This window comes from Macrotis lagotis, chromosome 5 (assembly GCF_037893015.1).
Source record: "Macrotis lagotis isolate mMagLag1 chromosome 5, bilby.v1.9.chrom.fasta, whole genome shotgun sequence".
Classification (NCBI taxonomy): domain Eukaryota; kingdom Metazoa; phylum Chordata; class Mammalia; order Peramelemorphia; family Peramelidae; genus Macrotis; species Macrotis lagotis.
In genome coordinates, this window is record NC_133662.1 from 110119132 (window position 1) to 110144241 (window position 25110).

Consider the following 25110-nt stretch of genomic DNA (forward strand, 5'->3'; position numbering starts at 1 on the left):
TTTCTCCTCCAGAACCATCTGGGTCCAGTGGTCAGATATCAGGACAACTAGAGATGGCCCTGGATATGGGGCAACCAGAGTTAAGTGACTCATCCAAGGTCACACAGATAATATGTGGCAAGTATCTGAGGCCAGATTCTAACTCCAGTCCTTCTGAATCCAAGGCCTGTGCTCTATCAACTGCGCCACCTAACTGCCTTTACAGGGATAGAAGGGATAATTGTATACTTGGACTAAGGATATGGAAACATTAAAAAGTTCCCAGATGCTAGAATTTAAGGTGGGGAGGATCATTAGAAATTATCTTTAAAATGAGTTAAATTAGATGAGGAAATTTAAATAATGGAGAGTTAAGTGACTTGAACTTTAAATTCAAATTTGCATGCTAAACCCTGTGCTATTTAGACTATACATGCTGTTTGGTCACCAGTGAATCCATTTTAAAAAGGAAAATTTAGGGACCTAAAGGGTCCCTTGTTAATGGTCATGAAATAAATTAGGAACAATATCAATAGCTGGACCTAGTTCTCTTTATTCCTCTAAAAATTTTTTCTTTTAACAAAATTTTTTCCTCTTTCCCTTCTATTCCAATTGGGAAAAGAAAAAACAAATAACAAAGTCCTGGTAAAGTTAAGCAAAATAAATTCCCTTATATCCAAAAAAAGTCTCATTTTTGTATCTTGAGTTCATCACCCCCCTATCAGGAGTTAGTAGCAGATTTGATCATTGGGCCTTGGGAACTATGGTTGTTCCTGGCATTGACTAGAATTCTTAAGTCTTTCAAAGTTGTTTGTCTTCACAGTGTTGTTATAGCATAAATTTATTTCTTGGTTTGGTTCACTTTACTCTGAATCAATTCATACAAATCTTACCAGAATTCTCCAAAAATCTCTCTCATGAAATTATGAAAATTTCTCATAGAACAATATTCTATTATATTCATCTGCCATAGATTGTTTAGTCATTCCTCAACTGATGAGCACACATCTCCTTTTCATTTGCTCTGTTTCTTAGAGCTGTTAGCATTGTTTGAAAAGGGATTTCTTAACTTTTTTTTATATGTCATGAAGCTCTGGCAGTATGGTGAAGTCTAGGTATCCTAGCCCCCATTCAGAATAATGTTTTAAATGCATAAAGTTGTCAAGATTACAAAAAGAAAGGGGCAGCTAGGTGGCGCAGTGAATAGAGCATCAGCCTTGGAGTCAGGAGTACCTGAGTTCAAATCTGGTCTCCAGACACAATAATTCTAGCCATGTGGCCTTGGGCAAGCCACTTAACCCTATTGCCTTGCAAAAAAATCTAAAAAAAAAAAAAAAGATTACAAAAAGTAAACAATTATATTGAAATACACTAATCAACATATATTTTTAAAAGTTCATGGACCCAAGGTTAAGAATTCCTGGATTTATATTCTAGGAAGCAATTTGGAACTATACCTAAAAAGCTATTAAACCATTATTTTTTTTTGCAAGGCAATGGAGTTAAGTGAATTGCCCAAGGTCACACAGCTAGGCAATTATTAAGTGTCTGAGGTGGAATTTGAATTCAGGCCCTCATGTCTCCAGGGCTGATGCTCTATCCACTGTGCCACCTCACTGCCCCCTAATAAACTATTATAACCTTTAACTCATAAATATTGCTATTAGGTCTATACTCTAAAGAGAGCAAAGAATGAGGAAAAGGACCCATGTGAGCAAAAATATTTATAACAGCTATTTTTTTTTTTTGGTAATGCAAAATTGGAGCCTGAAGGGACGCCAAACAACATATGGATGTGATGGAATAATATATGATAAAGGTGAAGGGTTTAAAAAAATCTGGGAAAATTTATATGAACTGATGCAAAACGAAGTGAGCAGAACCAGAAGAACAATTATATATATATATAAATACTGTGAAGATAATCAATTTGAAAGATTTAGTACTTCTGATCAAAACAATGAACACTCACAATTCTAACGGATTCATGATGGCACAGACTATCTCCAGCTAGAGGGTGGATAGACTCAAGAGTCCAAGGTACATTTTCTTCTCTTTCTCTCCTCCCTTTTCTCCCATTTTTTGAGAAGAACATATTTGTAATGGTTTTTGTTTTGTTTTGTTTTTCCTTGTCTTTTCTTGGAAGGTGAGGGGAGAGGAAATTTTGAAATTTAAAATAAATAAATTGAATTTAAAAAAAAAAAAGAAAGAAAGAAGCAGTATAAAGCCCTTGCCTGATGAATTGTTTCCAGTTTTGTTTTGCCACTGACTCATAACAAAAGTATTCACTTTACTTTTTTTTCAATTTCTGGTTTAGAACAAGGCAAAGTATTGCCCAGTTGAAAAATATTCTGTGGTGAGAATATCTATAGTGGAAGAAACAATAAATTAGAAAAGCAAGTATCAAGTATCTAGATTCCTAGCATTTGTCTTGCCAACTAGCCCTTTGATTATGGACAAGTCATTTGGCTTGTCTGAGGTTCCACTATCTCATATACAAAATGTTTTTATTAGTTTAGAAGGCAGTAATGAACTAGATGATCTTATGAAGTCTAGTTTGGTCTATGACCAAAATATCTAAATTTCTATTGCAATTTGAAACACATTGCATCAACACAAAGGTAAATAAACTTAACTAAACCTTTTTTACTTGTAATCATTGAAAACTATGATACTATGATAGAAAACTATGATAGCTGTTTACTATCAAAGCATTTCACAGTTTAATGGAAGTTAAATGATAACATAAAACATTTGTTAGCATTCCTACTGTACACTATGCAGATCAGACCACAACTGTAGTGCTGTGACCTATTCTAGATGCCATGATCTCTTAACATCAATCCTCATTCTTGACTTCTCTGTAGTAAATAATTTTGGTCACTTTCTCCTCCTGAATATAATCTCTCTAGTTTTTCATGACACTTTAGTCTCCTGATTCTCTCATCTATTCAACTTCTCAGTCTCTGTTGCTCGTTCTGTACCCACAAACTGTGAGTGTTTCTTATGCCTCTGTCCAGAGGTATTTTTCTTTTTTCTCTAAACTACCTTACTCAGAAATTTTATCAGTTCCTGTGGGTTCAATTATCACCTCTCTTCTAGCTCTATATTTTCCACTGTGGTCTCTCTAACTATTTTAAACTCAGCCCCCCGCCATTTTCCCTTTTCTTGAACTTGTCTATTAATGACAAGGACCAGCATCATGCTGTTACCCAGACTAAAAACATTGATATCATTCTCTATTTCTCACCCCAATTCATCTAATTCATATCCAATCTGTTGTCAATATTATAATTTTTATCATCACAACCCTTCTTATAATGCCTTTCTCTATACACACACAGCAACAAATCTAAAAATACAATCCCTTATCACCTTTTACATGGAACTTTTGCCTCAAATAGGTCTTCACTCCAATCCATGTGCCATCCTTAGCTGTTAATTTGATTTTTCTAAAGCATAGATCTAACCATATTACCATTGTGTTAAGCGTCAGTGGTTCCTTATTACTTCCAGGATCCTACATAAAATTATTTAGCATTTAAAGCTTTTTTTAACAGCTTGACCCCTTCCTTTCTTTTCAGTGTTCTTACATGTTACTTTCTTCTGCATACTCTATGATCAGTGTACACTGGCTTATTTTTGATTCCTCACTCAGGTCACCTCATCTTCCATCCCTATGCCTTTATCCCATGCTTGGAATGCTCCATCTTCTCACTTTGGTCTCAGTTTCTCTGGTTACTTTCAAGTCCCCTTTGAGCTCAGCATCTTTTCCCTTTTGAAATTATTTTCTTGGGTAAGGTTTTGTATCTCTTATACTAAGCTATATTAATTATCTTTTCATCTTTTTCTTCTCTAAATTTCATTTTCCCCCCATTATTTCTCATTTGATTTTTAAAATAATTTTTAGCTTTTTTCTTAAATTCTTGCTTTAACTCTTTTATGGATTCTAATTGGACTTATATCTAAACTATATTTTTCCTTTGAGGCTTTGTTTGTAAATGTATTCTCTTCTTGTAGGTTTATGTCTTGAGTTTCCTTATCACCATAATATTTCTGTGTGGTAGGATTCTTTTCTGTTTGCTCATTCTTCCATTTTCCTAAGTTTTTACTTCAGGTCTTATATTAATTTAGGGCTATGCATGCTTCTTGAGTGGAGGGTCTGGGCTGCATTTCTGTTCTTCTACATCCTTCTGCTTTAAAAGTTCAGGTTGGGGCACTAAAGGCTTTTTTAAAAAAATTAATAAATTTGTTTTTCCAACTACATGCAAAGATCATTTTCAACATTTTTTTCATAAGGTTTTGAGTTCTACATTTTTCCTCCCTCCCTCTCTTGATAGTGAGTAATCTAATATAGATTATATATGTGTAACTTTCTTAAATATATTTCCATATTAGTCATGTTGTGAAAGAAGAATCAGAACAAAAGGAGAAAAAATCATGAGGGAGAAAAATAACACATAAATTTTAAAAATTGAAATCCTAATAGCTTTCAATGATCTCAGAGGGATGGAATTTGAAGTCTGCTCACTTCCCTCCTAGTCTGGGTTCTACTGACTTAGGTTTGAATCTGCCTGCTTTCCTGATGGGGAACTTCAGAAGTCCATTGCTAGACTCAGTCACTACCAGCCTGTTGTAGTGTTCAAAGTGACTGAACTGCAGGCTCCCCTTTGGTCTTGGACTTCCTACCCTGGTTATGCTACTTCCACTCTCGCCTGGAGGCTAGAATCAAGTTCCTGCTCAGTTCCTGGGATCAGTCATGTAGCTAAATTCCAAACTCATTACTTGCTCAGTAAACAGCTAGGGCCTGTTAGCAACTGTTCCTTCACCATCCCTCTGTGGGGATTCCCTTGTCCCAGTTAGTCTGGTTTGGAACTGGATAGTGGGAGACAGTGCTGACTGATGGCACCTGTTCCTGTACCTTGCCCTACAGTTCAGGGCTCTGCTGGTAATTTCTTCCTGTTCTAGTGCTTCCTTCCTTGGCATTCAGTCTCTTTCAGGACAGACAATACATATAGACAATAAGCTGGGCCCAGAGATGAAAAGCAGATGGTGAGTAGTTTAGATGACTTTCAGGAAATTGTGAAGCATTTTTGTTGATCGCAAACCAGGAGTATGTCACCTCATTGTTGTCATTCTCTTTAATGAAATTACTGATTACTTTTATGATTTAGTCTTTAGAACTAGATTAATTTCCAATTAATATTTTATATTTTCACTGCTTTTTGTTGAATGTTTATGGTATTATGATTTGAAAAGAATGCACTTGTCTTTCTACATTTAATTTTGAGAGGTTTTTGCTCTAAATACATGTCACTTTTTGTGTAGATGCCATATTACTAAGAAAAAGATGTTCTTTGCTATTTCCATTAAATTTTCTCCAGAGTTCTATCATATCTAACCTTTCTAAGATTCTATTCACCACCTTAATTTCATTTTTTTTTTTGGATTGGATTCATCAACTTCTTAGAGGGGACAGCTGAGGTGCCCCCACTGGTATACTTTTCCTATTTCCTCCTATAACTCCTATAAATTTACTCCTGTAAATTAATTTATCCCATTCTACTTCTCCCCTCTGCTCCCAATGCAATCCTCTTTTTCATCCCTTAATTTTGTCATTTCCTCTAATTCACCTTATTCTCATACCCTTAACATAAATTCTTAATAATTTCAAGTATCATCTTCCCATGTAGAAATGTAGAAAGTTTAGCCCTTATTGAATCCCTTGATGTTTCACTTTCCCTTTTTTACCTTCTTATGATTCTCTTGAGTCTTAATATTGGAAATCAGTTCTTTTGTTCAGCTCTGATCTTATTATAAAAAGCTTGAAATTCTTCTATATCACTGAAGGACTATTTTTTCCCCCTTGAAGGATTAGGCTCAATTTCATCGGGTGGGTAATTTTTGATTGTAGTCCTATTTTCCTTCTGTCTTTTGGAATAGCATGTTCCAAGACCTCTGAGTCTCTAATGCTGCAGCTACTAAGTCCTATGTAATCTTGATTGTGGTTCCCTGATATTTGAATTGTTTCTTTCTGGCTGCTTGCAATATTTTTTTCTTGACCTGGTAGTTGTGGAATTTGACTATCATGATCCTTGAAGTTTTCATTTTGGGATCTCTTTCCAGTGGTAACTGGTGAATTCTTTCCATTAAAAATTTTATTAATTTCTGAATTTTACAATTTTCCCCCTAATCTTACTTCCCTCCCCCACAGAAGGCAATTTACATTGTTTCCATGTTATACATTGATCCAAATTGAGTGTGGTAAGAGAAATCATATCCTTAAGGAAGAAACATAAAGTATAAGAGATAAGATCAGACAATAAGATAGCAGGGTTTTTTCCCCTAAATTAAAGGAAATACTCCTTGGACTTTGTTCAAACTCCATGGTTCTTCATCTGGATACAGAGGGTATTTTCCATTGCAGACAGCCCCTGATTGTTCACTGATGAAATGAGTCCATGAAGATTGATCATCGCCCCCATGTTGCTATTAGGGTGTACAGTGTTTTTCTGGTTCTGCTCATCTCACTTAGCATCAGTTCATGCAAATCCCTCCAGGCTTCCCTGAATTCCCATCCCTCCTGGTTTCTAATAGAACAATGGTGTTCCATCACATACATATACCCCAATTTGCTAAGCCATTCCCCAAATGAAGGACATTTACTTCATTTCCAATCCTTTGCCACCACAAACAGGGCTGCTATGAATATTTTTGCATAAGTGATGTTTTTACCCTTTTTCATCATCTCTTCAGGGTATAGACTCAGTAGTGGTATTGCTGGATTAAAGGGTATGCACATTTTTGTTGCCCTTTGGGCATAGTTCCAAATTTCTCTCCAGAAAGGTTGGATGAGTTCACAGCTCCAACAACAATGTAATAGTGTCCCAGATTTCCCACAACCCTTCCAACAATGATCATTATCCTTTCTGGTCATATTGGCCAGTCTGAGAGGTGTGAGGTGGTACTTCAGAGAAGCTTTAATTTGCATTTCTCTAATAAGTAATGATTTAGAGCAATTTTTCATATGACTATGGATTGCTTTGATCTCATCTGTAAATTACCTTTGCATATTGGTGGATTCTTTCAATATATTATTTTTCCCTCTGGTTCTAGGATATCATAACAGTTTTCTTCTTTTATAATTTCTTGTAGTATGATGTCCTGATCTTCTTTTTCATTATGGCTTTCAAGTAGACCAATGATTCTTAAGTTATTTCTTCTGAGTCTACTTTCCAAATCAGTTTTTCCTTTTGAGATAGTTTATATTTTCTTCTATTCTTTCATTCTTTTCATTTTGACTGATTCTTGATGGCTCATAGATGCATTAACTTCCACTTGCCCAATTCTAATTTTAATGAAATTATATTCTTCAGTTACTTTTTATACTTCCCTTTCCCATTTGAGCAATTCTGCTTTTTAAGAAGTTGTTTTATTTATCCAAGCTGTTGACTCTTTTTTCATTATTCCTTTGCATCATTCTCATTCTTTTCAGTTTTTTTCCCCTACCTTTCTTAGCTGATTTTTAAACTCCTTTTTGAGCTCTTCCATGAATTCTTTTTGGATCTTGACAGCAATTTCCATTTTTCTTTGGGGTTTTGCCCTTAGGTGTTTTGACACTGTTGCCCTCTTTTGAGTTTGTATCTTGTTCTTTCCTATCACTATAACATCTTTCTATGGCAAAACTCTTTTTTGGTTGCTTTTGCTCAGGAACTCTGCTCCTGGGATGCAAGAGGCACTGTCCCCAAAATTCTAATAGCCTGGTGCTGTAGTGTGACTCTTGAGGTCTACCAGGGACTCTCAAGTCTGCTACTGTGCTGGGGGTGGGGTGGAGTAGTGGGTGCCTGGAGCTGCTAGAGGCTACAAGGGTCTGACAGCTTACCAAGCATGTGGAAGATCCTGACGCTGGCATCTACCCATAGGCTGAGACATGTGATGGGTTCCTGAGCTTGCATCTGCCTATTTGTCTGGGGCTACACTGAAGCACTTGGAGGATCCCTGTGCTGGAGCCTGTTCATTTGCCTGTCCATACTGAAGTCATGGTGGGGGGGGGGGAAGATAACAGGCATGAGCACACACATAGTGCTGACGTCTTACTATTTGATGAGACACACATGAGGTCTCAGAGTTGGTTTCTGCTGAGGTCTGGGGGTTCTGACACTAGTGTCTGCTCATTTATACTGAGGCATGCTGAGTCCTAGATTTGAAGTTTGTCTGCTCAGCAGCACTGTAACTCAGGACCTCCTACTGGTGTGCAAAGGTGGGGCTTACTGGGATACTTCCTGTCCAGAACTGTGTTCCCCTTTTTTTCTTGTGAGACAGACTTTTCTGGCCAACCTTCTAAGTTTTGGACTAGAAGATTGTATTTCATCCTGTCTTTTTGCTAATTCTCAAGTACCTGAAGTCATTTTGGGATGCTATTTTATATTTCTTTGGAGGTGAATATGGAGTTAAAGCAATTTCCATCTTGGCTCCTGGAAGTTGTAGGGTTAAATTTTCAACTTCTTACAACTTTACACAATACTAGTTTAAAAACTGATATATTTTGTTTTGACACTACAGAAACTTCCCAAATATCTCAGATTGCTTTGCAGGAAAACAAATAAATAAAAGCTACAAAGTATAATTTTTTTTTATTTCTAGGGAAGCTGGCATAATTTGCCATATGTTTCTATGAATTAAGGGGAAAAAATCTATTTGAATTCTCTATTTTATGACAACCCTCCTAGAAGTAAAATTACTAATTTTTTAAAAGTATTTTGTATAAGACACTTGCTGATATGCTTTAGACATTTTCTACAATTTCAATAATTTAACAGTTCGCAGGAAGGCAAGTACAGATCATAACAATGAAAGTGAACTCTACCAGACTCAACACAATAGGTGTCAAACTAAGGGATTTCCCCTCTGCTACTCTGACCTACTTTGATTCTCCACAATTTACCCTATTACTTCAGAATCTGAAAGCAAGTGCAGAACTTACAAAGACATTTGTGTCAAGAAACAAATGAAGTAGCTCATAACATGTCTGTGTACATACATAGACATATATATGTACATATACATATATATGCTTAAATATGTAAAAGAGTACCATCTTGAAGAACTGAAGAATAATGTCAATCTTCTTAACAAGGATAATTATAGTTTCAAAGAAAACTGTTGGGCTGAAGTAAATATATCTATACACACACACATACATACATATTCTGACTGATACATCAAATATGGTGTTGAAGGTTTTGGGTTTTGTAGTTTATTGCTGAACAATCTACTAATGAAATTAATCACTGATTCTTTTGGGGGCATAAAATGAACTCTGGTCCATAAGCCTTTTTCCTTTGGGAAAAAAGAATAAATCTTACCACAATTATGTTTCTTGTTCATTAATAAGGTATAGCTGTTTTTAATGTCTAGAATAGTTTAACAGGAAAATTACAGTGACAGTGGAAATAATCTCTTCTTCAGGTAAAGTCCCCTCAAAGGCGAAAACAATTCCCTTCCTAATTTACCTTTTTTAGGTCAAAAAAAAAGTAGGACATTAATGAATACAACTGGGCTAGGGAATCTACAGTGTACAGAATTGTATCTCACTTTAGTTTTCTATAGAACGTGTATTCTCAGTCAATCTAAGATTAAGAGAGAATACAGGTCACAGCATCATACATTCATTACAAGAGTTAAAAAAATAAAAATACACTGATCAGTTTATGACTAGAGGCCAAGAGATAAAGAAATCAAAACCTGAACTTCTTGTGGTTTCTACTTGTTAAATTTTCCCTAAATACCCTCTGATGTCCTGAGAAAAGACATTCAGAAATAATGAATGACCTTTTCCCCAAAACCCACCTCTCTTTCCTAACTTTCCATTTTTGTTAAAAGGAACCATCTTCCATCTCCCTTGAATATATCTAAATGTCTAATTTTGCGAGTTCAGCTTCTAAGACATTTCTCCATCCATTCCTTTCTTGATAAACAGGTTAACATCTGATTTTTAGGCCTTCAACACTATTCCATCATACAACTGTAAAAACCACCTAACTGGTCTTTCTGCCTCCACTCTAATCTATCCTCCATAGAGCGACAATCCTTCTCCATTATAGCCAAACCAGTCTATTTGGGGTAGCTGAACACAGCATTCTATTTCATTTTCCATGTCTTTGCCTAGGTTTCCTTTTAGTCACTTTTTATTTCAAACTCCTGGAATTCCTAAATTTCTTTCAAAGCTTAACTGATCATGAACTATTTCATTTTGGTCTTTGTATACTCAGCATACATGTGGGTCCTTAATAAATGCATTTCATAGTTCTATCCTATTTTACTATTGAGGAGGATTTAACTTAAACAATATACATTTCAAATGATAATTTAAGTTTCCTTCTATGCTATCTCTATATAATACATATGTTAAAGTATTCTTATTATTTGGCAAAATTAACATTTTTAAAAATATGAAATCTCCATGTTTTGTTTTTTGAACTTATAAACTATATGTGTTCAAATCAGTAAATTACTTTTTTCAAATTGACTTTTTAAAATTGGATTGGATAAAATGTAAAGTAATTTGATTATTTGTTTATCAAATCTAACCATAAATAATAAAATTGTGAACCAGTTTTAAGTTTTCACCATAACCCTAGATACCTGGAAAATGTATTTACGTATTGGATAATAAACAATCACTAACTAAAAAATATAATTCAAAATGCTTTATTTCATTAAACCATAAGTTAATAAATTCCAACTATTTTCTCCAATAGTATAGTTTAAAAAGAAATATTTTTGAATTTTAAATATGAAACTACTATTTTAAAAAACAAAAGTTTACTATTTCTTAAGTCAAGATCTGACCCTGGATATACTTAGTCTTCTATCTATCTCTTTCTGTGCATGAACAAACTGGGGGAAAAAATGGATTTTTTTTGCAAGTCCTAGATATTTTCTTATTATAAGTATGCTATAACCTACTCATACTCCCCATGGGTATGTCCAGATATCTTTGGGCTACCTGCAAATGCATTCTTTTGAGATTAAAAAAAATGGTGTTAAAAATGAGTTGCTTGCTTTAGATAACTCAAAACTGTATAATTTTCCAAGTTGACTGAGAAAGATTACAGATGACCGAAGGGTAATGGAAAGATGCATATTTATAGAATCTTAGATATAACCATATTAAAAGCTAGAAAAGTCTTCTGAAATCATCTAGTCCAACACCTCACTTTACAAGTGATGAAATGGAGGACCTCAGAGGTTATGTAATTTGTTTAAAATGACACTGCTAATAAACAGCAGAAATACAATTTAATTCTGTTGAGGAGGTAGCAGTACCTTTCATCTCCACTCAACATACATTTATTACCATTATTACTGACCACAAGACACTATGGTAGGAACCAGGAATAGAAGAGTTGGGGATGGGGGAGAAGGCCATGTAATAATTTAAATGGAATAAGGAAAAGTGGGGAATCTGATCAAATATATACATAAGAACTTAGTACAAAGACATTCAGGAATCAATTCTTAAATTATCTCAAAGTATAAAAGCTTAGAAAAGAAAAAGCTAGGATTTATAAGACTTTCACACAAAGATTCCCTCAGTCTGTAAATTCCATTCAGATGTTCTACCTCAGAACCTTCATCACAGAAGAGAACTGTAAAAAGAATTTCCAACTGATGCAGACCACCAATTTAAATGCTTGGAAAAGAAGCTTCTTCCATGAGTATCAGAATAGATATCCCCTATTTAATTTTAGGCACAGAGATAACTGGAAAGACTAGCTTAACTCATGGTTTGAAGAATATTAATCATTTCTCTGTGTTAATCCATGGGCACATTAGGACCCTACCCTTCTTCCACTACACCAAACACCTGGAGACTTGGATCACCGATGTTCCCTACTGAATCTTTGCTCTCACATTTTTGCCTTTGGACTAACATACTATCCACCTGGAGGCTAGAGGGAGAGAATGCAAGTCATTTATTTCTCCCTTCCCTGAAAAAAAGAAAAAAAAATTATGGGTTACAATAAAAAATAAGAAGAAAGTTGACACACCACAGGTGTTATTAATTAGGTTCAATATGCCAGTTTTAAATGAAATCAAGCCTGGTTCTTAGTCTCTTCTTCCTTCCTGAATAAATTCTTTCTTTTCTGCTAGATCTTGTCTTTTAGTCCACCAGCTTACGCTGAATCACTTCTAGTTTTTTGTTTGATTTTTTATGATAAATTGAGTTTGGGTAGGCAACTTACTAGCTTTGTCCTAAAATCTGTTTCCCCACTTTAGAGAGCTTAAGGTAAGCAAACACAATCTGTGGTAGATATTTTCCCTAGGGTTTCCTAAGACAAGTCCTTTCTCTGGAATTTTTGTACCTCCTTTGCCCTAGACTCTTTGAACATAGACATAAGGAAGCAATACCTGTGGCTCAATGTATTAGATTTATCTAGCCTCCCAAGTCTATCCCCACTGGCATGCCCTCCCCGGGCCCCAGATTCACTCCTTCCATCTGAAATGGCATTGGGCTTGCCATCTTCCTCAAGTTCTTGACGCTCTCTGCTCCCTTGCTGCAAACTCTAAAAACATCAACCAGTTACTTAATGTAAAGAAGATTCCCTAGCTAGATTCCAATAACCAGCTCTGCTCTTATTATTTAACCTAAAGCCTGACCTAGCATTTGGACTACCCCTTTTCTTCCTAGGCCATATAGTTAATATCCCTGAGTCTTCCATCTTGCCCACCCTGCTTTTAGCAAGAGATCTACTTCAAAATTGAATTTTCTTTCTTCTCAATCTATACCTCTTCACTCCCAACTTTTCCACCCCTTCTTTACATCCTGGGATCGAGAAATAATGGACAACTGTTTCAGGCCTATCTGTCAGCTCCAGTTAAATCCCTGTTCTAAGTCAAATATGGTTCATAGAAATCTTCCCCAAGGAACAATTTAGCAGAGCTCAGATTTACAATCAGAAATATTCCTTACACAATGTACAATCATGCCAGCATAATACTCAGGTATATATACATATTACATGCATAGTACATGTACACACACACACACACATATACAGACAATCCTGCCCCCTTCTCCATTCACAATCTTAAATGAAGGTAAATTGTGTTAATTTGCTCAGTTCCAAGTCAATAAATAGGTTGTCCCAAAAGTCTTAGCACAATATCAAGTTTTTCTTTTCTATTTTTTAAAAAGGTAATAGATGAGTGACTTGTCCAAGGTCACACAGCTAGTATTAAGTGTCTACAGTCAAATTGGAACTCAGGGCCTCCTGACTGCTGGGTCAATACCTATCCACTGCTCGACCTAGCTGCCCCAGTATCAAACTATTAAAGCTTAAGTGATAACTTTAATAGATTAAAACTACACCAAGACTTTTGGGACTTTCTGCTCTCTAAATCATAAAAATCTACATTTTCAAACTGAATACTTAAAAATATTAGAACTGAGTTCCATATAGCTTAACTTTTTTATTGGTCAAAATTATCTTTAATTTGGGACACAAAAATTTTCAATGCTATAATATTTTACCTGGTATTCATTTTGAAGGGGGATATAACATTTATCTTCAAGCACATGGTTAAATATATATATATATAGATAGATAGATAGATAGATAGATAGATAGATAGATAGATATAGATATACAGAGAGAGAGAGAGAGAGAGAGAGAGAGATGCAATTATAACAACATATGCTTCCATTAACTAAACAACTTTAAAATAGTATACTAATGACTCAATTGAAAAGTTCTAGACCACATCTACTGCCCTCTGAAATTAAGCTGAATCATGGACATCTTGAATACAATACTGCATTTACATTATCAAGAAAAAGGACAGAGAGACTATTTTAGGCCATTATACTTAATACTATCTTTCAGGTTGCTTATACTTCCAGATTAAAATAGAATGAATAAAAGTGAACCTACAATACAACACTATTTGCTAAATTAATGACAAGAAATGTATCAAAATTATCAAAACAGATATGTTAATATAGTAGAAAGTATAATGGAATATGGACCAAATTCATTTATCATTCCTTTAATAATGCTCTAGAATTTTACCAGGAAGTGAAGCCAAACTCAATGACATAATATGCAGACTTTTGTTTCTTTTTTTTTTTGAAATTAAGACGCCATTTTCCCATTTGTAGTCTACCAGCACCATTCTTGTTCTCAAAAAATCTAACTGGCTATGGAAGGATAGCAGAAAAAAAAAAATCAAGACATATTAATGTAAAGGACTATTATTCTGTCATAAGAAATAACAAGAAATTCAAAGAAAGATTTTATGAACTGACACTATGTGAAATTTAAAAACAACAACAACAAAGAAATAAAAGGAACCACAATAATTACAGAAACATAATTGAAAAGATCCTTAAAAGGAAGCTAAACTCCGGACAACTAAAAAAAAAATGATGGTCCTAGAGAACAGATCATGAAAAATATCCTCCTCTATATGGCAGAAAGGCAAGGGTCTTAGAACAGATTGTGGTATAAATTATTAAATATGGTCATTGTCTCATTTATTTTTATCTATTTTTTAAAAAAAAAGGATTTGTCCTTAAAATTTCCTATTATTTAAAGACAAGTGGTACCTATAAAAGTACTCATTTAAAGGCTATGGGGACAGTGGGAAGAGAACAATTCTATTGGGGCTAGATATCTGTGGAGAAATAAAACAGAAGATCTAATGGTAAACTGAAATATAGCAACCATAAGCAAATTAAGAATTTAATGCATTCTGGAACTTATTTTTAATCTCCTAGTATGGCTATGGTACTATTCTATATATTGGAGGAAGGGGAGGGGAAAAAGTGGAGTAATCATATTTCATTTATATTCATGTGTATATATATATACTTATATGTATATACAAACAAAAGAGTGCATTAAGTATTTGTAGTGGTGAAAGTACTTTCATGAAATGAAATGAAGTACTGTGGAACTTACTCTTAGCTAAAATATGATCAGATAAAGAATTTACATTAGGAAAGCAATGGGTACAAAAATATTATCAATCTATATATGCACTAATTTCCTCACAAAGCTATCCTCCGTATGTTATAAATTTTCTTTACAGTTATTTCTTCAGAGAAACAATTCTATCAAAACCAAAGATAAAAGTAGGTGAAAACACATGAAAATGCAAATACTGACTTAATACTGAAACAACAACACAAAACTAAAAACCCACAGCTGCAATCAACAGAGAACAATGGTACACTTGACAATCAAATTCATTATTAGCACCCTGTCTGACAGATTATTACTATAGTTTAATAAATGGCTGTTTCCTTCCTTCCCTCTTACTGTAAGGAAGGCACTAGACTAAAAACTGGAATTGCAAAGAAAGGTAAAAAAATTCTCTATCCTCTAGAAATCTGCATGCTAATGAGGGATATAGCATGAAGATATAGGTACATACAAGCTACACATAAGTTAGATGGAAGAGAAGGTGACTCATGCAGTTAGGGTGTTGGGAGAGAGGCAGGAAAAGAGATTGGGAAAAGACTACTGCAGATGATATAGTCTGTGAGAAGTCAGTGATTCTAAGAAGCAGAAATGAGTAGGGAAAAAGTCTCACTTCTAAAATCTGGTCTCAGATACTTCTTACTATCTACTAACTCTGGGCAAGTCACTTTCTCTGTCTACCTCAGATTCCTCATCTGTAAAATGAGCTGGAGAGGGAAATAGCAAACTACCACAATTATCTTTGCCAAAAATACCCTAAACCTGAAAAGTCAGACATGAGTGAAGACTGAACAACTAAAAATCCACCAACTGAATAAAGTTTTGATTTCCTTGCATAATGTAATTTTAGAAGATTTAAAGAAGAAATCAAATACCATACCTATGGTTTATATTAGATTACTTGGCTTCAAAGTATCAAATCCATATGTCTGAACCAAACCTCCAAAGGTAATCTTGCCCCCCAACAATCCTTTCTTTTCTCACTACTATCTACATCGGTATTATAAGCTCCTTGAATGCAGAAATGATCATTTTTATGATTATATCCCTACTGCTTCAAGCTTTTTAATTCAATTGAATTCAATTAAATTGAACTCAATAAAATAACATGTTCCTTGTGGTTACTAACAATTCAAAATTTAAATTTACAAAGTGTATTGCTTACAACCACAAGTGATACAGATAGTTCAAATATTACTTGTTTCATTTTACAACTGAGAAAACAGGTTTAGGAGATAAAGCCAGTCCCATTGTCATATACATCTATATATCTATATATCTGGATAACTAGATATACACTTGAAAATCTTGTAATCAGGAATCAATAAATCAATCATTTGTTAAGAACCTGCTATGTGCTAGGCACTGGAGACATAAAAATAAAAATAAAAAACTGTTTCTTGATATTCTTTCCCCTTTCCCATTACTTTCTACCTCTTGCTCTGGATCAGACTGACACTACCATTCCTAGTAAGGGCCTCCTTGTGACATCTCCAACCAAAATGTTCCTCTCTGATTAACACCCCCCCTAAATAGGGGGGCCTTCCCTATTGCAATATAAGCTCCTTATGGGCATGGATTGTTTCATTTATTTTTCATTTGCATCCAGTACTAGGTACAATGCAAACACTTGATAAAATATTAATTCATTCATAATTATCATATGAGGAGGCCTGGCACAGCAGGGATTTTGGAGTCAGGATGATTATTAGCTCTATGACAAGGGGCAAATCACTCAATTTAAACTTCTACCCTTTTTCTTCGTCTGACAATTGGGATAATAATAGCACTTAACTCACAAAGTTGAGTCAAATTCAATAATACATGTAAAGCATTTTGTAAAATTAAAGTGATACGTGCATGTTATTAATATTATTAACAACTTTCCTCTTCAGGCCTTACCTAACCAATATCTCACCTTTTCTACACTTTGGCTTTGATGAAGTCCTTCCACAAATACCACTCTAGAATAAGCTCAGATCTTTCTTATTAATAGTCATATCTGAGTAGCATTGTTTCATGAACCCATCATAATGCTAAAAATTTTTAAAGTGCATAATTGAATTTTTGATACTTTAATGCCTAATATATTATTTTGAATACTTCTTAACAACATCTTATAAAAATAAACATATCTTATTGAATCTTTGCAATTTCCTTTTCTTGATTCATTTCTCCCTCGTTTTAAATTTCTTTTAATTCAAAGGAAAGTGATCTGCTAGAGTTTTATTAACTCTAAATTGATATCTAAATTTAAAATAAAATATAATTTAACTGTCTTGACAGGTTTCTTTTTTTAAATTAAAATGGAAGATTATGGATTTAGTGACTCATTTTATGGCCACACCTCTAGCAAGGTAAGGCTCCAGACTTCTGTCTGAATAAGAGCCTCAAGGGTAGGGTGAGGAAAAGAGTTAAAAAAAAAAATCAAGTTTTTAATAGAGAGACAGAAGGTAAAGAGACTACATGTATATCTAGGTTTAGAAAAGATTATGGATTATCACACACCAGTCTCCTCAGATTCAGTAAGAGGAACAGTCTTAGCAGTTATCTTCAAAAACTAAGTAAGGTCAAGTAATTAAGAGAAATTAAAAAAAAAGAAATCTAAAAATTAAGTTTACTTCCCTTTAATGTATCTTTTATTCTATCTAAGATGACCCTGGGTTCTTCAATGTTATGCTTACTAAACAAGAAAGGCTGAAAATAGAGGATCAGGTCTGCTATCTAGTTTGTAACTTCAAGTTTGTGGATTAGAAAGACTAAGTGAATATGTCATATTATACACAATGGGATGCCAATACATATATGCATGTAAGAAATATAGATAAGGAGCCATACCAGACCTATCTCTGCCACTTAATGCATAACCTTCAGTAAATCACTGGTCTCTCTGGTTCTCAATTTCCTGATTAGTAAAATGAATCCTCAAGTGACTTCTGTGGACTCTTTGAACTCTAGATCTATGATTCTATTATCCTTAATCTCTCTGAGTCTAAATTCTTTCCCACATAAAATGATGGGTAGAAGATATAAAGTCACTTCTATTATGGTCCCATTATTCTTGACCCCAAAAGTTTAAAAAAGTTACATAGACGAGTGACCCACAATTGGCTAATAATAAGAGAAGTTCAGAGTTGAGAACTATGTCATATGTCACTTAGCTCTGAGGTCAACACAGAGAAAGAAAATCATGATATTCCACAATAAGTCTTCTGGAGCCTCTGTCAGAAACAGAATACAATTCATAACTTAAAGGCAGCTAGGTGGCATGGTGGATAGAGCACTGACTTTGGAGGCAGGAGGAACAAGTTCAAATCTGGTCTCAGACAATGGACATTTACTAGCTATGTGACCTTGGGCAAATCACTTAACCCTGATTACCCTGTATACAGGGCCATCTCCAGTCAACCTGATTCATATCTGGCCACTGGACCCAGATGACTCTTGAGGAGAAAGTGAGGCATGGCACCCCCTCAGTCATATCCAATTCATGTGCTTGTCATGACATCACTTCCCTGATGTTGTGGTCTTCTTTGAAAATTAAAGACAAACAGATCATAACACACTAGAATATTAGTTCCAATCTTCTTAAGTTATTTTAAATTTCCAAAAGTCAATATTTTGGTTCATATGGTTCAGGATGTCCTGAAATCTTAGTCTAAGAAAACAAGTATACAAGAAAACAGAGTTCAGATTATATTCTTTAATTTCAATCAATCAGTGATTTATAGTGAAAAATAGCTTACTTATCCTGAAGATCTATCATACCTTTATTGCAAACAAACTGTTTAAAAATATTTTTCTAGCCCTCTACATAGGATCATTAAATCCAACTAGAAAGGACTTTAGAGACCATTTAGTCCAGCCCCTTTATTTTACAGATGAGGAAACCAAGGTCTAGAAAAGTTAGGTGACTTTGCCTACCTGGGACGGGGTTAAAGGAATTTCAGAAAGGGTGAAGGAGAATGGAAAGGGAAGGTGGAGAGGGGCAAGGAGCTTTAACATGAAAAAAGTTAAACACCCCAAGTTTCCAAATTAAAAATATATTTTTCCCTAAAGCTTGTGAATTGACTATATGTAATGCCAAATCAAATTTCCCATAGAAACAATTATTTTAGTGGTGTCAGAGCTTTCTGGTGAATCTATAAATGTTCAATTGCATAACTTTAACCCAATGTTTCTGTAGAAGCTTTTAATTGCGCTCAGGAAGGGTTTTTTCCTTCTCCATCCCCACCAAGACCCCACTGTTCATGTCTTAAAGGGAGTTTCTACAGGAATGAGAATGAAAAGTTTTGCTCTCTCTTTTGCACCCAACTCTAGAGGATTTTTTAAAATGTAATTTTCAGTTATAGTGACCATAATTTCTCTGCTGCTACAATTCTAGAACTTTAAAATCTACAAAAGAAAGCTATTATCCTAGGATAAAAACAACTTTACAAAGTAATAGCTTTTAAAACCCCTTTGCAAAAAGATACTTTCCTAAGCCTAGCCAGAAAATTCTTCCTCCTCATTTCTATGCCTTTTAAAAATACATTATATGTATTATTACTTTTGTTTCTTATATTTTCTCTTCTAACAAAAAGTTTAACCCACTTTATCAATATTACATCAATGGCATGTGCAAACCTATTAGAATAATATAAGTAACAGTCAATTTGTAGATAATGATCCTGGGTTTGACTCTTGGCTTATACCATTTAGCATATTTCCTCATGTATAAGATGGACCTTTTTCAAAAAATTTGGGGTCTAAAAACTGGGAGTGTCTTATACGGTGGTTGACAATTTTTTTACTTGCATTTCCTGCTTTTTCATGCTTGTCTTTGCATTCATTGTTTCACATTTGTTACTGGTATATTAGGTTACATTTTGCCACATTCTGCCCAGAAATGGCTCTGAAAAGATTTTTGTACAGTGCTGGATTCAAGTTAAAAGTGATCCAGTTTGCAAAAGTGAATGCAAATAGTGCTGCTAAATGTCAATTTGATCCTCCTCCAACTGATAAAACAATTCAAGACTGGCTTGGGGAAGAAGGAACCCTACTGAAAACACCAAGGCAGAAGAAAGCCATGAGAGGCAAGTCAGCAAAATGGATGGATTTAGGGAGGGAATTGAAGAGATAGATTGAAGCGCAAAAGGCAATTGGAATGCCTGTGTCTACAAGATGGTTCAGCAGGAGGCAAGAAGAATTACTGATGAAAAAGAAGTGACTGTTTCCAAAGGACGACACAATTGGTCTTCAGGTTCATGAAACAGAATAGACTAAGCATGCATCCATGCACCAGACTTGCCTAGCGAGTGCTTGTGATCAACCGCAGAACAGAGCACAGGCAGGAGAGCAGTCAGAGCCTCTCCTAAGACAGTGGTTCATCATCAAACACAGATGAGGATGAGCTAATGGATGGGAATTTTGATAGTGAGGTGTTGTATAAATCTTATGATGAATAAAACTTGAGTTCAATAACTTTATGTAACACATTTTTTTTTCAAATTTCAGGCCCCCAAATTAAGGTGTACCTTGTACATGGGGATATATGGTATTACCTGTGTGATATTGGGCAAGTCACTTAAGTCTCTGACAAGTCAATCTTTAAAGTCCTTTCCAACTTTAAATCCTATGACCTAGGCCTGGGGATCCTCATAAGGCAAATATTTGCCCAAATTAATAATTTAAAAAAACATTTATTAAGTACCTGCTGTATGTGTCAAGCACTTTGAGAGGCACTGGGGAGTTTAAAAAAAAAAGAGGGGCAAAAGACAATCTCTAGTCCCAAGATTCTAATGGATATAAACAAATATATACAAATCAAGCCATTTACAGATAAATAGGAAATAATTAACAGAAGGTCATGAAATTAAGAGGGGATGGTTTCCTATAGGTGAAGGGAAATAAAGAAGATCAATAGCTGAAATGCAAGAGGGAACATTCCTAGTATGTGAGAATAGCCAGAAGGCCAGTGTTACTGGATCAGAAAACATGTTAGGGAGTAAAGTGCAGGAAGCCTGGTGAAGTAGGAATGAACTAGGTTATAAAGGGTTCTGAATGCCAAACAAAGCATTTCATCTTTGTTCCTGGAGGCATTAGGTAGCCATTGGAGTTTTTTGAGAAGGAGAGTTATATGACCACTCATTCTGTAGAGAAGGAAATGGATTCTATGAATTTAATAGCCAATCATAAGACATCTAGTAGTTCTGGAGAAAAAATAAAATAAAATAAATTAGACATATAGAGGAGGATCACAGGAATACTGACTATGCTTGTATGTTTAAATGAGTTCAAGGGGTCAGAACTAGAAAGGTAGAACAGACATGTCATTCAACTCCTCCTTTTATAGATGAGGGAGAGAGAGATTAAATGTCTTGTCCAAAGTCACACACACAATAAGAGGGGAAACTCTGGTCCACTCTCTTCAAGTTCAGAACTTTTTCCTTTATACTACAACCCTAGAAAAGGGCAAGAAAGAACCCAAATATAAAGCTTAAGATATATTAAATGAGTTAACAAGGCTTCTTAACCTCATTTTTCTGATTTTATTACATATCTATTACTTATTCCACATTGTGGAGAAAAGAAAAGAATTTCAATTCAACAAAATCAAAAGTTTTGACAGAGCTTAAGAGAAAAATGAGAATTAAAAATCAAACACAGAGAGGCGTTATCTCAGAGCTGGAAAAAACTCTAGATATTAGTCCATTAGAAATGAGAAAATTGAGGCCCACAGAGATTACATGATAGTCTGTTCATTAATGGTTGAGCTGAGTCCAGAATCCAAAACTCCTAACTTTCTAGTCCAAGGTTACTTCCTTGATACACTACATTTGCTAAATGAATTAAATAGTGGTTAACATTTAGGATAGTCTGAAATAGACTAACAGAATTGATACAGTTAAATCACTAGGGAAATATGGCATTCATACAGAGATTTGAGGAAAAATGCTTTTTAACTATTGACCAAAATGTAAAAACTTGCACAAATACCACTATGCTAGAAGACTGGTAAATGTATAGTAAAAATATGCCTTTCAACATAAATATGCTGGAGGGCGCTTGGAAATTCAGAGACAAGAGAGTTTTCTAGTCATACCAAGTAAATTGGTGAAGTCTATAATAAAGGACAGGATCAAAGTACACAAACCAAATTAATTTAGAGTGGCAAATACAGCAATTTTCAGAAGGAAAACTCATACTTGACTAAATTAACTTGGCAATTAGATAAAGGAATATTAGACTTTCAATGAGCTTCTGAAAAGGTTAAAAAAAAGGTCTTATGAAAAGGGTACTGGATTTGAAGTCAAAAGGATTGGGTTTGAATGCTAGTCTTCCTATGTGTGTGACCTTAGAAAAAAGTTATTAGTCTTAGTATATTCATTTTAAATGAGAAGGGTAGTGGATTAAAGAACCTCTAGGATCTTCCAATTCCAACATTCTAGTACTTATGATACAGATTCTCAATGACATAAATATGTGTAAAATCAATAGTAGTCTGAGACAGGCTAACAATATTAATGTAGATAAATCAACAGATAAATATGGCATATATAATATATACATAAAACATTAAAGATTTACTAACACATCTTCCACATATTAAATCACTTGATCTTTACAACCACTTCTAAAATAAGGACTACAAGTATAATTATCACTTGTTTTGTAAATGAGGCTGAGAAAGAGGCTAAGTGACTTACTATACCTGTGATCTCAGGGCTAATGAGAGATGATTCAAGTCCAAGTGAGAGCTGACTTGAAGTTAAAAGTTTGCTATTATACCAATATGCCTCTAAATAAAAGTGGTACCATCTCACAAAGCAGAAAGAAAATGTATAGAACTAATTATTTCTTATAAAGGACTGTACAAATAGAATATAGAAGTGAACTAAAGAAACATTATGACAAAATCATAAATGTTGAGGCATACTGAGAAATAGGAAGCTGATACATACTTAACTCGCCAGAGAGTATAAATTTTCCTTATTGAAGCATGTCCCTTAGGGGTTCTTTTATAACAGAATACTAGACTGTACAGATTCTGGTCTAGACCAATAGACTGATTGCAATGTTTCATCATTTGTACCTATAGAGTTCAATATTACAAACAGACATTACATAATTAATATTCAACTTATTTAAACATTTAATTTAATATGGCTATTTTCTAAACATTGACAAGTTAAATATTTAATAAATATCAATAGCAGGAAAATAGAGTGGTGGAAAGTGGAGAGTACTAGACTCAGAAATAAGAGAACTGGATTCTGCCAATAGTTCTCATTATGTAACCATAAACAAGCAACCTTCCCTGTTGGGGCATCAGTTTCTTTTTTCTGCAAAACAGGTACAGAATATTAGACCAGATGATCTCTGTGGTCCCTTTAAAGCACAACCACTGTGACTCTGTGGTTTTCTAGACAGAAAAAAACACCAACAATTTTATTCTAGGAACTTTTCAAGTAAATATGCATCATGTAGTCACAGTTAAGTACAATAAAATTATGTGGAATGGCTCATTCTATATTGCTGAAGAGTTATTCCTTTCAGAATAAATACTTTTTATTTTAATTATTTTGTATGAAATCTTTCTAAAGGTTACTATGAATTTTCCTGACTTTTAAAATAGATTATAATAACAATGATTTAATCTTTTCTTGCTTATCATAGATTAATTTATTTTATTGAGTTAGAAGAGTGCCAATGTATATATTTTTCTCCACTTTCAACAAAGTATCCTAAAGGTATATGCCTTTTTATTTCATCTTTATCATCCTAAAACTTAGTGTGTGGCACATAATAGGTATTTAATAAATGCCTGTGACCAAGTTAAGATAACATATTGCTAAGCTGGACACTTTATTCATATATATTATACATATATTTCTTTAAGATACTCTTAAAACCATAAACTTTTATAGCTAAGGAATAACTTTGAAGTCATACGATCTAAAAAATTCATTTTATAGCTTAAGAAACTAAATCACAATCAACTTTATCATATTAAGAGAATGACTGAAATAAATAACCAAGAACAGAATTTGCCAGAATCCTAAACATACAGGAAAGCGAAGAGTTTCATTTCATAGAAATTGTAGGTTCATGAATTGTCTTTTCCCTCTTCATATAGCAGATACAAATAAAATAATTTGACTCTCCAACAATGAAGTCTAGATAGATCACAACCAGTGGATCAGTTTTATAAACTCTGAAATAAAACAGTACCCATCCTAGACCTTATTAAAGCTATATAAATTTGAAATGATAGGACATATGATGGAATAAATAAGTACAATTTATTAAACTAATGGCATTACTTTTTAAAAGTCAATTATGAATGACAAACAAAACAAATTTTGTTCCAATGAGTAGAATATTATCTCAAAATTATCTGTGCATGAATTATTCATATATAAGTAGATAATAGCTAGTTCTCTTCTCACACAAAATATAGTGCTCTTTAAAGATGTAAGCAAGGACAGCTAGTTGGCTGGATCTGAGTTCAAATCCAGTCTCAGAGACTTACTTAGAAGATATGTGACCCTGGCAAAGTCACATAACCCCAAACTGCTTTAAAAAATGTAAACAGATCATAAAATTATAGCTTCAAGAATAACTATTTTCTTTAAAAAAAATTTTTTTTTACTTTTTGCAAGGCAATGGGGATAAGTGACTTGCCCAAGGTCACACAGCTAGGTAATTATTAAGTGTCTGAGATCGAATTTGAACTCAGGTCCTCCTGACTCCACGGCTGGTGCTCTATCCACTGTACCACCTAGCTGCCCAAGAATAACTATTTTCTAAAAAGTAGATAAATCTGAAAAAGTCATGTAACTCAAATAGCAATAACATGATTCAAGGATTCGGAGAATTATTGTTTCTCCACATTGGTGAAAGTAACACATAAATATATAGCATACACACACACACACACACACACACACACACACACACACACACACGTCAAGGAGTCCAAAAGATGATAATTTAAATTTAAAAGTTATGTTATTTTCATACAAATATTAACACTGTTAAGGTTCCTATGTTTACAATTACGAAAATAACTACATCTTGATTCTAGGATAGCTCTCAATATAACTCATCCAAATACGTTATTAAATAATTATGTCTAACAGAGTTTTAATGAAGATAACCA

General features: G+C 34.2%; 1 protein-coding gene across 1 annotated transcript in view; it reads right to left on the minus strand.

The window, feature by feature from the left end:
- Positions 1 to 25110, minus strand: part of SESN1 (sestrin 1) — a 109600-nt gene that overhangs the window by 61331 nt on the left and 23159 nt on the right. The window lies entirely within an intron of this gene.